The sequence below is a fragment of the Canis aureus genome, chromosome 17 (genome assembly GCF_053574225.1).
Source record: "Canis aureus isolate CA01 chromosome 17, VMU_Caureus_v.1.0, whole genome shotgun sequence".
Taxonomy (NCBI): Eukaryota; Metazoa; Chordata; class Mammalia; order Carnivora; family Canidae; genus Canis; species Canis aureus.
In genome coordinates this window covers 62,081,415-62,093,175 of record NC_135627.1, presented here as the reverse complement: position 1 = coordinate 62,093,175, position 11,761 = coordinate 62,081,415, and the positions used below count along the sequence as shown (strand labels likewise).

Genomic DNA, 11,761 nt, shown 5'->3' with positions numbered 1-11,761 from the left:
GTCCATAACCTTTCTTGTTTTGAAGGCTTCCAGTTGGGACTGCATCTCAGTTATAGCATTTTAAACGTTGGACTGACTTGATTTTAGCTCTTTTATTTCTACAGTAAGGGATTCTCTAGTTTGCTTCTGTGCTCTTTTTCCAGCCCAGCTGCTATCTTTATAATCATTGTTTTAAACCGTAGTTAGACATAATATATGTGTATTGATGAACTTTCTGGCTGTGAGTACTACCTCATGTTATTTTATGGAGGAGAATTTCTCTATCTCATTATTTTTTCCAGAAAAGAAGAAGGAAGAAAAAGAAAAATCAAGAAAAACAATAACAACTGCCCTCCAAAAAAACCCACCAGATTATTTTGGCCTGCTTGTTAAAAGATTCTAAATCCCAAAATATGAAACACAATTAAACTACCATAAAAGTAAAAATAAGAAATATATAAGGTACATACATTAAATTAAAATAAGGCAATTAATAAAAAAGAATCAAAGAAAATAATTAAAAATAGAGCACAAAGTACAAAGGAATCTAGACCCTACTTTCCAGGCAGAGCTGAAGCTTTGCAGCCTCTGTGGTCTGGCAACTTGGTGACAGCAAATGGTCTGTGTGGGGTCTGGGGATGGGCCTTGGCGCTGATTGTCAGGTGCACATCTGCCTGGGAGTTGCACCTGTGGGGGTCAGAGTCGGGGTGGGCGTCAGCGAATCTGGGCTCCAGCGGGAGGCACTGTGCTGCTCCCTGATTCCTGGCCCTGATGGGCGGGATGCAGGTGGGGATGCTGGGTCCTCTGGCTCTGGGGCTGAGCATCCCACCCCCCAGTCTGCTGGGGCCTCCACAGAAGAACCCCGAAGCCCCCGGGTCTCTGCAGCTTCTCTCAGAACCCTGCGTTCACTCTACCTGCACCCGAGCTTCTTTTGGTTTTCTTTTTTTATCTCAGGCTGTTGTGCCCAAGATTGTGAATCTGTGAATCTGAGAAATCACAAATCACCGAGAAGCCAACACCAATGCAAACACATGAGGGTTTATTTACAAGCTCGAGCTTGTGTCCAAGTATACCCAACACAATGGAGCGGGGACTTGGACCCCGTGGTGGGTTTTAGTTTATTTTTAAGAGTTGGTCTCGGGGAACTCCTGAAGGGTGGAGTAATTCCTCAAGTTCTGTTTACATTTTGATATGGGGCCTTCAAGGGCATTGAGATCTGTTCTAATAGGGGCTTCCTGCCCTTGGACTGGGCTCAGTTTTTATTCTATTGTGGGCTTGCTGTGTCCTGACAGTGAGCATTCAGGAAGGAAATGATGGATGTGACTCCCTTCTCAGGTGCATCACAGAGAATAAATAAGGAGACTGAACAAAAAGAGCACAAGACATTGGGGGCTTCGTCCATATCAGAAGGGACTCCTCAGAACCACAGGGTAAGTGAATGGGTAGAATGGATGGTAGGGTCAGGGGAGGTGAGGCAGTTGGTGGTTAGGCTTAGGTTAGATGTTAGGTGTTTGTGATTAACCTTATGGTTACGGATTAGAGGTTAGGGTGAGGGATAAGTGTAAGGGTCAGTGGTTAGGAGTTAGGATGGGGGTTAGGGATTAGGGAATGAGGTTAGGGTTAGTGACAGTATTTAGAGTTAGGGTTAGGGTTATGCTTTAGGGTTTAGGGCAGGAGGTTTGGAGGTGGGTTTAGGGTTATGGTTACAGTTAGGGTTGGGTTTAGGTTTGCAGTTAGGGTGAGGTGTTAGGGTGTGAGTTAGGGTTAGGGGTAAGGGTTAGGGGTTAGGGTAAAATTTAGGGCTAGGTTTAGGGTTAGGGCAAGGGTTAGGTTTAGGATAGGGATTAGGGCTAAGGATAGGATTAGTATTTATTTAGGGTTTAGGGTCAGGTCAGGGTCAGGGTCAGGGTACGGTTTTGGAAAAGGGTAAGAGATAGGTATAGGGAGTGGTTTAGGAGTTAGTTTTAGGGTACAGGTTAGAGTAAAGTTTGGGGTATGAGATAGGATTGGTATTAGAGGGTTAGGGTTAGGGTACAGGTTAAGGTTAGGATAGGATTTGAGTACATTAAGTTAAGGTTAGGGTTAGAGGTTAGGGTTAGATTTAAGGTAGGGGTCAGGGTTAAGGGTTTAGAATAGGTTTAGGATATAGGGTGAGGGTTGGCATGAAGGTTCCGTGAATGTGTTTTGGTCTTGGGGTTTGTGTTTGGTTTTCGATTAGTGATGGGTCTTGTTTAAGGGTTAGGTTAACATTAAGATTAAGTGTAGGGTTAGACTTATGTCTGTGTATGGTTAGAGTTTGGGTCTTGGAATGTGCCTGCACTGGGACTCCTAGCATCTTGGGCAGTTTAGTTTTATGCACTCTATTTAGGTTTGGGGTTCAAAGATAGCCTGACTCCACCAAGTCAGTGGCCTCCCCAGAGAATCAAAATCCTGGCTTCTGCTGGGGTGAGATAGACATGGCAGGTTTCTCCTGAGCTGAGCTAAGGAGGGGGTTTGTGGCTCTAAAGACTCTTTATTTGGATTTTCAGTTGCCTTTCTGATTTTATCTCTTGTGTGCACATGTTTTCTCTATACTACCAATTATTATTTTAAAGTTTTACTTGAATTCCTGTTTGTAAACACAGTATGATATAGTTTCAGGTTTACCACATAGTGGTTAGACCCCTGGATACAACGCCTGGTACTGGTCACAGGTGCCCTCCACTATCCCCATCCCCTGATTCACCATCCTCCCCACCTTCCCCTGGTATTTATTAGTTTATTCTCTGTGGTTAAGAGTGTGTATCTTGGTTTGCTTCTCTCATGCCTCCTCCGCCCCTTTGCCAGTTTGTTTGGTTTCTCAAAATTCACATGTGAATGCAATTGTATGGTATTTGGTATCTGTCTTTCTCTGACTGAGTTCATTTAGCATAAATCCTTTCCACTCCTTCCACGTCACTGTAAATGGATTCATTTCATCCCTTCTGATGACCGAGTGATGTTGCGTGTGTATATTTACCACATCTTTCTGCCCATTCATCAGTCGATGGACATCTGGGCTGTATCCATAGTCTGGCTGTTGTTGATAACGCTGCTACAAACAGTGGGCTGCGTGTCCTTCCTCGAATCTACTAAAGTACTTCTCTATCCTCGGGATAAATACCTACCTGTGAAATTTTGGAATCGTAGGGTAGCTCTATTTTTAACTTCTTTTTTAAAATTTTTTTTATGATAGTCACAGAGAGAGAGGCAGAGACACAGGCAGAGGGAGAAGCAGGCTCCATGCCCTGGAGCCCAAAGTGGGATTCAATCCCGGGTCTCCAGGTTCGCACCCTGGGCCAAAGACAGGTACCAAACCACTGCACCACCCAGGGATCCAATTTTTTTAACTTCTCTAGGACCCTCCACACTGTTTACCACAGTGGCTAAATGTGTTCGCTTGCCCACCAGGAATGTAAGGAGGCTACCCTTTCTCCACACCTCACCAACACCTGTTGTTTCTTGTGTTGTTAATTTTAGCCATTATGACAGCTCTCAGGTGACATATCATTGTGGTTTTGGTTTGCATTTCCCTGATGATGGGTGACGCTTTGTGTCTTTCTGTGAGTCTGGTGGCCATCTGGCTGTCTTGTCAGAGACAAAGTCCATTCATTTTTCTGCCCATCTCTAGTTGCATAATTTGTTTTTAGGATCTTGAGATTTATATTTCCTTTATGTGTTTTGCATACTAACTCTTTATTGGATGTGTTGTTTACCAATATCTCCTTTCATTTTGTATGTTGCCTTTTAGCTTTGGTTGTTTCCTTCACTTTGCAGAAGCTTTTCATTTTGATGAAGTCCCAGTAGCATTTTTGCTTTTGTTCCCTCACCTCAGTGGCATATCTAGAAAGAAAAATCAGTGGCCAATGTCAAAGACGTTGCTGCCTATCTTTTCTTCTTTGATTGGTTTCAGGTCTCACATTTAGGTCTTTCATCCATTTTGAATTTATTTTTTATATATATGGTGTAAGAAAGTGGTCCAGTTTCATTCTTCTGCATGTGGCTGCCTGGTTTTCCCAACACCATTTATTCTTATCCTGGGGTCAGGGTTAGGGTTTGTTGAAGAGACTGTCTTTCTGCCATTGGATATTCCTTCCTGCCTTGTTATCCTTTATGGGTCATAGATACAGGTTTGTATCTTGTTTTGGCTTTCCATTCTGTTCTATTGATCTAAGCGTCTCCTGTTGGGAGAACCCTGATTGCTGATTCAATTTCTTTGCTGGTTATCTGTCTGTTCAAATTTCTTATTTCTTCATTTTTAATTTTTGCTATGTTGTATATTTCTAGGAATTGATCTATTTCTTCCAGGTTCTAGGTTGCTGGCATATAATTTTTCATCATATTCTCTTATAATCGTTTGTATTTCTCTAGTGTTGTTTTTTATTTCTCTTTTCTCATCTGATTTTATTTGGGTCCTTTCTCAACTTTTTATCTTTTTTCTTTTTTAAATATTTTATTTATGTATTCATGAGAGACACAAAGATACAAAGGTATAGACAGAGGGAAAATGAGGCTCCATGCGGGGAGCCTGATGTGGGACTTGAACCCCTAGGACCCCGGGATCATGACCTGAGCCAAACACATGCTCAACCACTGAGGCAACCAAGTGCCTTGCTGATTCAATTCCTTTGCTAGTAATGGGTCTGTTCACATTTTCTATTTCTTCCTATTTCAGTTTTGCTCATTTGCACATTTCTAGGGATTTGTCCATTTCTTCCAGGTCTCCCAGTTTGTTAGCGTATAATCTTTCATAGTATCCCCTTATAATTGTCTTATTTTTCTGATGTTGATTGTGATCTCTCTTCTCTCATTTGTGATTTTATTTATTTAGGTCTTTTCTCTTTTCTCGTCATAAGGCTGGCTAGGGCTTGATCCATTTTATTACTTATTTTAAAGAACTAGCTCTTAGTTCTGTTATTCCATTCTACTGTTTTGTTGTTTCTGTATTGTTTATTTCTGCTCTGATCTTAATTTTTTTCCCTTCTTTTGTAGGCTTTAGTCTTTGTTTACTATTCCTTTTTCAGCTCCTTCAGGTGTAGGGTTAGGTTGTGTATTGGAGACTTCTTGTTTCTTGAGGTAGGCCTGTATTGCTATGTACTTCCCTCTTAGGACTGCCTTTGCTACATCCCAGAGGTTTGGAGAAACATGTTTTCATTTTCATTTGTTTTAAATTTCCTCTTTAATTTTCTGGTTGCTCCATTCATTCTCTAGTAGGATGATCATAAACGCCACGTATTTTTGGTCTGTCCAATTTTTTTCTTAGTGTCGACTTCCAGTTTCATAGCGCCTTGGTCTGAAAATGAACAGGGTGTGAAATCAACATTCTTGTACCTGTTGTACCTGTTGAGGGCTGATTTGTGGGCCCTGATATGATCTGTTCTGGAGAATGTCCCATATGCAATTGAACAGAATGTTTATTCTCCTTTTGGAACTAATATGCTAACTATATCTGTTGAGTCCCTGTTGCCCAGTGTGTCAAGGCTATTGTTCCCTTGTTGATTTTCTGCATAGACGATCGGTCCATTGCCATAAGTGGGTGTTGGAATCCTCTGTCAGTGTATTATTATCAGTGATTTCCTGTACGTTGGTTGTTAATCAGTTTCTATATTTAGGTACTCATGTTGGCAGCATAAATAGTTAGTTGTTTGATCTTGATAGTCTTTTTAATTATGAAATAATGTTCTTGTTCATCTCTTCTTACAATATTTGTTGTTTCTTTTTGAGATTTAAATATATTATTTATTTATTTTTGAGAGATACACAGAGAAGCAGAGGCAGAAACATAGGCAGAGGGAGAGGCAGGCTCCCCAAAGGGAGGGTGATGTGGGACTCGATCCTGGGATCCCAGGATCACACCCTAGCCTGAAGGCAGATGCTCAACCACTGAGCCACCAGGTGTCCCCCAGGGTTTGGTTTCAAATCTCGTTTGTCTGATATAAGTATGGGTCCTCCAGCTTTCTTTTGATATCCATTAGCGTGGTAGATGATTTTCCCTCCCCTATCAAACTGCTGGTGTCTATAGGTCTAAGGTGAGCATCTTGTAGGCAGCATACAGATGGATCTTGTTTTTTTAATAATGATTTTATTTATCAGAGAGAGAGAGAGAGAGGCCGAAAATTAGGGAGAGAGAGAAGCAGACTCCCCACCAGGAGCCCAATATGGGACATGATCCCAGACTCCAGGATCACAGCCTGAGTCAAAGGCAGATGCTCAACCCCTTGAATGACCCAGGTATTCCAGATCCTGTGTTTTAAGCCACTCTGATACCCTATATCTTTTGATTGGAAAATTTAGTCTATCAGCATTAAGAGTGATTATTCACAGATATGAACTTTGTTCCTTTGTGTTACCAGAAGAGTTGGTGTTTCTGGTGATGTTCTCTGGTCCTTTCTAGTCTTTATTGCTTTTGGTCTCTTTTTTTCCCCCACTAGAAGAGTCCCTCTTAATCCCTTACTGGACTGGTTAAGTGGTCATGAAATCCTTGATATGTTGACTGTCGAGAAAATCTTTCTCTCTCCTTCTCTCCTGAATGACACCCTTGCTGAAGCAAGAATTCATACAAATTGGACTCCAATAAAAAGGAATTTAAAAACATAAAATAAATTTTTGGTCTTATGATTGAGGAAAATGGCATTTAGGAGGAAAACCAGAAGCTAAGAGAGAGGAGGACAGATTTCACCATCCGTAGCCATCACAGGGACATGGTGTCCTTTCCATGAAGGGGCCTCCCCTCCGTAGGATTCTTCCTGCACCTCTGTGCTCCTTGTTGGAAACCAGCAAGCAAATCTCTGTATCACTAGCACCTCTGCAGTCATGGTTTATTGCATCTTCCATGTATCCTACTGGTGACAACAGCGTCGTGTATGTAACCATCTGGCTCCTGTTAGACAACATTGGGGGTGATTCCGATTTCTGTTGGTTTTGGGGTGTGTGTGTGTGTCTATCACATGTAGCTATCACGTGCAGGTATCTGATCCTCTGGCTGGGTCACCTAAATGCCGAAATGGTTGGCACAACATCATTTCTGGTGCTGGCACTGGGCAGATAGCTGGGCTCTCCTTGCCGACTCGGGGCTCGCTCCTGCAGTGACTTCCCCCTGGAGGGTCAGCTGAGCTGGAAGGTCCAACTCGGCCAAATTCCCATGTCCTCAGGGGGTCCCGCTGAGCACCTGCTGTTTCTCTTCTCCCAGATGCCTCTCCAGCAGGGAGCCAGACCTCAGCGCCGCCCTGGGGGGAGATCCTGAGGAGCTGGCTGCCCATGGCGGGGAGCCCTGTTGCTGCCTGTGTATGGGAGTCAAGTTGGGGTCTGGGCTGGGGTTCTCGGTCCCCTGTGCTGCCTGGCCTTCTGGCGAGCCCCATGCTCACCCAGCCCTTACTCACTAGGGTGAGGAGGGTGCCCTCTACACACTGGTGTGAGAGATCCAGCACCACAAGCTGTGCACAGTGAGTCCACCTGGTGAGGGTGGCCCAGGTTCGTGAGCTGCAAGTGTGGGACCCAGGAAAGTTAACAAAAATCCCCTACCCCTGGACAAGCAGAGCAGGACTGATTCCATTTTGTGCTACACCCACCTCCTCCCTTATGACCCCCACATGAGCTGCTTATTGCTTAAGGCGTTGCCCCACCCTAGTCAGGCCGCTAGGTACACCCTAATCGGAAATCGGCTCATAACAATGTAACCCTGCTTTGTGCCCCCCAAAATTGTGCGACGATTCTGACCAAAGTAATAGGCCAGCTCAAGTGGATACTATTTGGTAAGGTGTAATTCAATTGGCCACCTGCGTGTGGACCATCATGACTGTGCAACTTTCTGCATATCCCATGGGCCACTGGCCCCTATAAAGCTGTTATGCCTCTTAATCTCGGGATCCACGTCCCTGCTCCGCTGTGTTTGGTGAAATTATACCCAAGCTCCAGCTTGTAAAGAAACCCTCGGGAGTTTCCATCGGTGTGGGCTCCTTGGTGGTTTCCCTGATTTACAATCTTGGGCACTACACCAGGGCCTGGTGTCCTGACATCCCTTCCAGGGCCACGCTGACCGCCCCACAGGCCCTTTGTGCCCCAGGCACACAGGCACGGGGATGCGAGGACGGGAGGAAGTGCCCCGGAACTCGGCCATCCTTGGCCCCCAGGACAGAGGGAGCACAGACCTCCCAGGTCGCTGTGCACAGACCCTGGTGACCTGAAGCTCCCTGGCTGTCACTCTGTCCCAGCCCCACCTGTCCTGGGGGACACAGCCTGAGTCTAAGTAAAGTCTGTGGGGTCCTGACCCTGACGTCTGGCTGCCCCTGGAAGGCACGTGGGGACGTCAGCTCTGTGTACCTGGTGGCGCCCCTGCAGGGGCTCTTTGGGGCCTGGATGGTGCCCCCTCCTCCTCTCTGGGAGTCTCTTCACGCCCCATGCACAGAGTTCTGGGATACACAGAAACGGGCTGGCTGTGCATTTTTTCACAACACTTTATTGACTTTTTACAGCAAAGGGGCTCAGAGCCTAATGCGCGCCTTCCCCTGGGGAGGGAGACCTTTCTGTCCTTTAGGGGAGGGCAATAATCACACGGTGTGGAGAGGCGGGTGCTAGAGTCCACATTGTGGGAACATGTGTGGACTCCGGGTGGGGGCGTTTGTCCTGAGATTTCAGCCTGAGTGACTGTTCTGAGGACAGCAGAGATGACCTGGACCTGCAGCTCATGGGCTCCTGTACTGGGGCCCCGCAGGGCAGCTGGACACCTGCCTTGGGCCCTCTGGGGCCCCAATACCTGGAAGAGCCTGCCTCCTGGTGTGGGGTTGGGTGGGGCCAACCGGCCTATCCATCCTTTCCCTACCCTGGGGTGTCCCGGGGTCCCCCAGTCTGCCCTAGGTTAGCGACCTGGATCTGTGGGGCACGCCCAGGGCCCAGGAGTCCACATCCACCTGTGAGAGGGCTCGCTCAGCCTGGGGCCAGAATCCAGGGCTGACCAGGACCATGGGGGCCTGGATCCCATTAGTCTTTGTGTTGGGCCTGGGAGGGGCTCAATTCAACCTAGTCCTCACAGAGCACAGAGCCAGGTCAGCCCAGGTCCCTCTGGGTTAGGGGCTGGTGTCCTGTGCAGGGTGTGCCGCCCTCCAGGACAGACAGTGGTTGGAGGCAGGGCCCAATGTATCCTCTGCACCACTCACCTACACCCAGCCTTTCGGGGATCTCTGCCTTCCCTCCTCCCTGCAACCTCTGGGTTCTCTATGGGACAATCAGGCTTCTGATGGGAGCAGGGTATCCAGAAAACGCCACGGAGGCTGAGCATGTCCCACAGGGGGCAGCTGCCCTGGGTCCTTGCTGGGGGCTGATGGTGTGGGGGTGGATGGTGTGGGGTAGGGATATGATGTTGGTGGTATATTAGGAAGGTACAAATATTAGCCTTGAATCAATATTAAAATATTCGCATTAACCAAAGACCATACTTTATTCAGATTTCCTTAGTTTTTGCTAAGTTACCATCCCTCATATCCCATTCCATTTGTCCTCATGTTTTCTTAGGCTCCTCTGGATTGTGACAGTCTTTCTGCCTTTCCTTATTGTTGTTGAACTGGAACACTTTGTGAAGTAGAGTATTTTGTAAAATTTACCTCAGTTAGGAAATGTCTGTTATCTCATGATTAAACTCTTTTTGTGGATTATATAAAGAGATATAGTGCCATTTTAATTATATCATATAAAGGATAGATATTATCAACATGATTTATCAGTCTTGGTATCAATCTGATCATCTTGCTGAGGTAGTGTTTGTCAGCTTTCTCCGTAGTAAAGTGATTATTATTATTATTATTATTATTATATTATCATTTTTATATACACATTTTCATATTCTATTTTGTAGAAGGAAGTTACTATGTGTATTCCATACATATGAGTGGGAAGCTATGCTAATCAACTTGAGGGTGGAATGTCTGTACAACTTCTTTGAAATTCTTCTACATGGGAGATTTCTCTTCCTTCTGGGTTTGTTTTTTTGTTTCTTTTTAAAGATGTCATTTATTTATTTGAAAGAGAGAGGTGAGAAAAACCAATAGCGAGAGGGGCAGATGTAGAGGGAGAAGCAGGTTCCCTGCAAACAGGGAGCCTGCCTTGGGAATTGGATCATGATCTGAGCCTAAGACAATAGCTTATGTGACTGAGCCACCCAGATGCCACTTTTTCTTTCTTTTTCTTTTTTTAGTAATAAATTTACTTTTATTGGTATTCAATTTGCCCACATACAGAATAACACCCAGTGCTCAGCCCGTCAGTACACGTCACACATTCACCCCCACCCCCACCCTCCTCCCCTTCCATCACCCCTAGTTCATTTCCCAGAGTTAGGAGTCTTTATGTTCTGTCTCCCTTTCTGATATTTCCCACACATTTCTTCTCACTTCCCTTATATTCCCTTCACTATCATCTATATTCCCCAAATGAATGAGAACATACAATGTTTGTCCTTCTCCGATTGACTTACTTCACTCAGCATAATACATTCCAGTTCCATCCATGTTGAAGCAAATGGTGGGTATTTGTTGTTTCTAATGTCTGAGAAAGGCCCACCTTTTCTCTCTCTTCATCTTCTGAGTCTCCTATGGTATGAATGTTATTGTTAATAAGTGGATGACTTCCCTACGTCTGTCTCTGTGGTCCATAACCATTCTTGTTTTGAAGGCTTCCACTTGGGACTGCATCTCAGTTATACCATTTTTAACATTGGCCTGACTAGATTTTAGTTCTTTTATTTCTACAGTAAAGGTTTCTCTAGTTTTCTTCTGTGCTCTTTTTCTAGCCCAGCTGTTGTCTTTATAATCATTGTTTTAAACTGTATTTAGACATCATATATGTGTATTGATGAACTTCCTGGCTGTGAGTAGACCTCATGTTATTTTATGGAGGTGATTTTCTCCATCTCATTATTTGTTCCAGAAAAGAAAGAAGGAAGAAAAAGAAAAAACAAGAAAAAATAACAACTGCCCTCCCCCCAAAAAAACAAAACAAAACAAAATAAAACCCAGATTATTTTGGCCTGCTTGTTAAAAGATTCTAAATCCCAAAATAGAAACAATTAAAGTGATCCCTGGGTGACACAGCGGTTTAGTGCCTGCCTTTGGCCCAGGGCACAATCCTGTAGACTCTGGATCAAATCCCACGTCGGGGTCCCAGTGCATGGAGCCTGCTTCTCCCTCTGCCTGTGTCTCTGCCTCTCTCTCTCTCTCTCTCTCTTTCTCTCTGTTTGTGACTATCATAAATAAATTGAAAAAAATTAAAAAAAGAATCACAATTAAAGTACTATGAAAGCAAAAATAAGAAATATATAAGGTACATACATAGAAATTAAAATAAGGCAATTAATAAAAAAGAATCAAAGAAAATAAATGAAAAAAGAGCACAAAGTACAAAGGAATCTAGACCCTACTTTCCAGGCAGAGCTTTAGCTCTGCAGCCACTGTGGTCCAACAACTTGGTGGCAACGAATGCTCTGTGTGGGGTCTGGGGATGGGCCATGGCGCTGATTGTCAGGTGCACATCTGCCTGGGAGATGCACCTGCGCGGGTCAGAGGCGGGGTGGGGGTCAGCGCCTCTGGGCTCAGTGGGCTGTGCTGCCCTGTTCCTGAGACCTGGCCCTGATAGGCGGATGCGGGTGGGGTCTCTGGGTCCTCTGGCTCTGGGGCAGAGCATCCCCCACCCCAGTCTGCTGGGGCCTCCACAGAAGAGCGGCCAAGCCCCCAGGTCTCCGCGGCTTCTCTCAGAACCCTGCGTTCACTCTACCTGT

The 11,761-nt window shown here is 45.1% G+C and overlaps 1 long non-coding RNA gene across 1 annotated transcript in view; it reads left to right on the top strand.

Moving 5' to 3' along the window:
* Positions 1-1,225: 1,225 nt before the first annotated feature.
* The window catches only part of LOC144287598 (uncharacterized), a 34,737-nt gene continuing 24,201 nt past the window's right edge, over positions 1,226-11,761 (top strand). The window contains exon 1 of the long non-coding RNA XR_013355377.1: positions 1,226-1,409. This is a non-coding gene — a long non-coding RNA (uncharacterized LOC144287598). The remainder of the gene's footprint in view (positions 1,410-11,761) is intronic.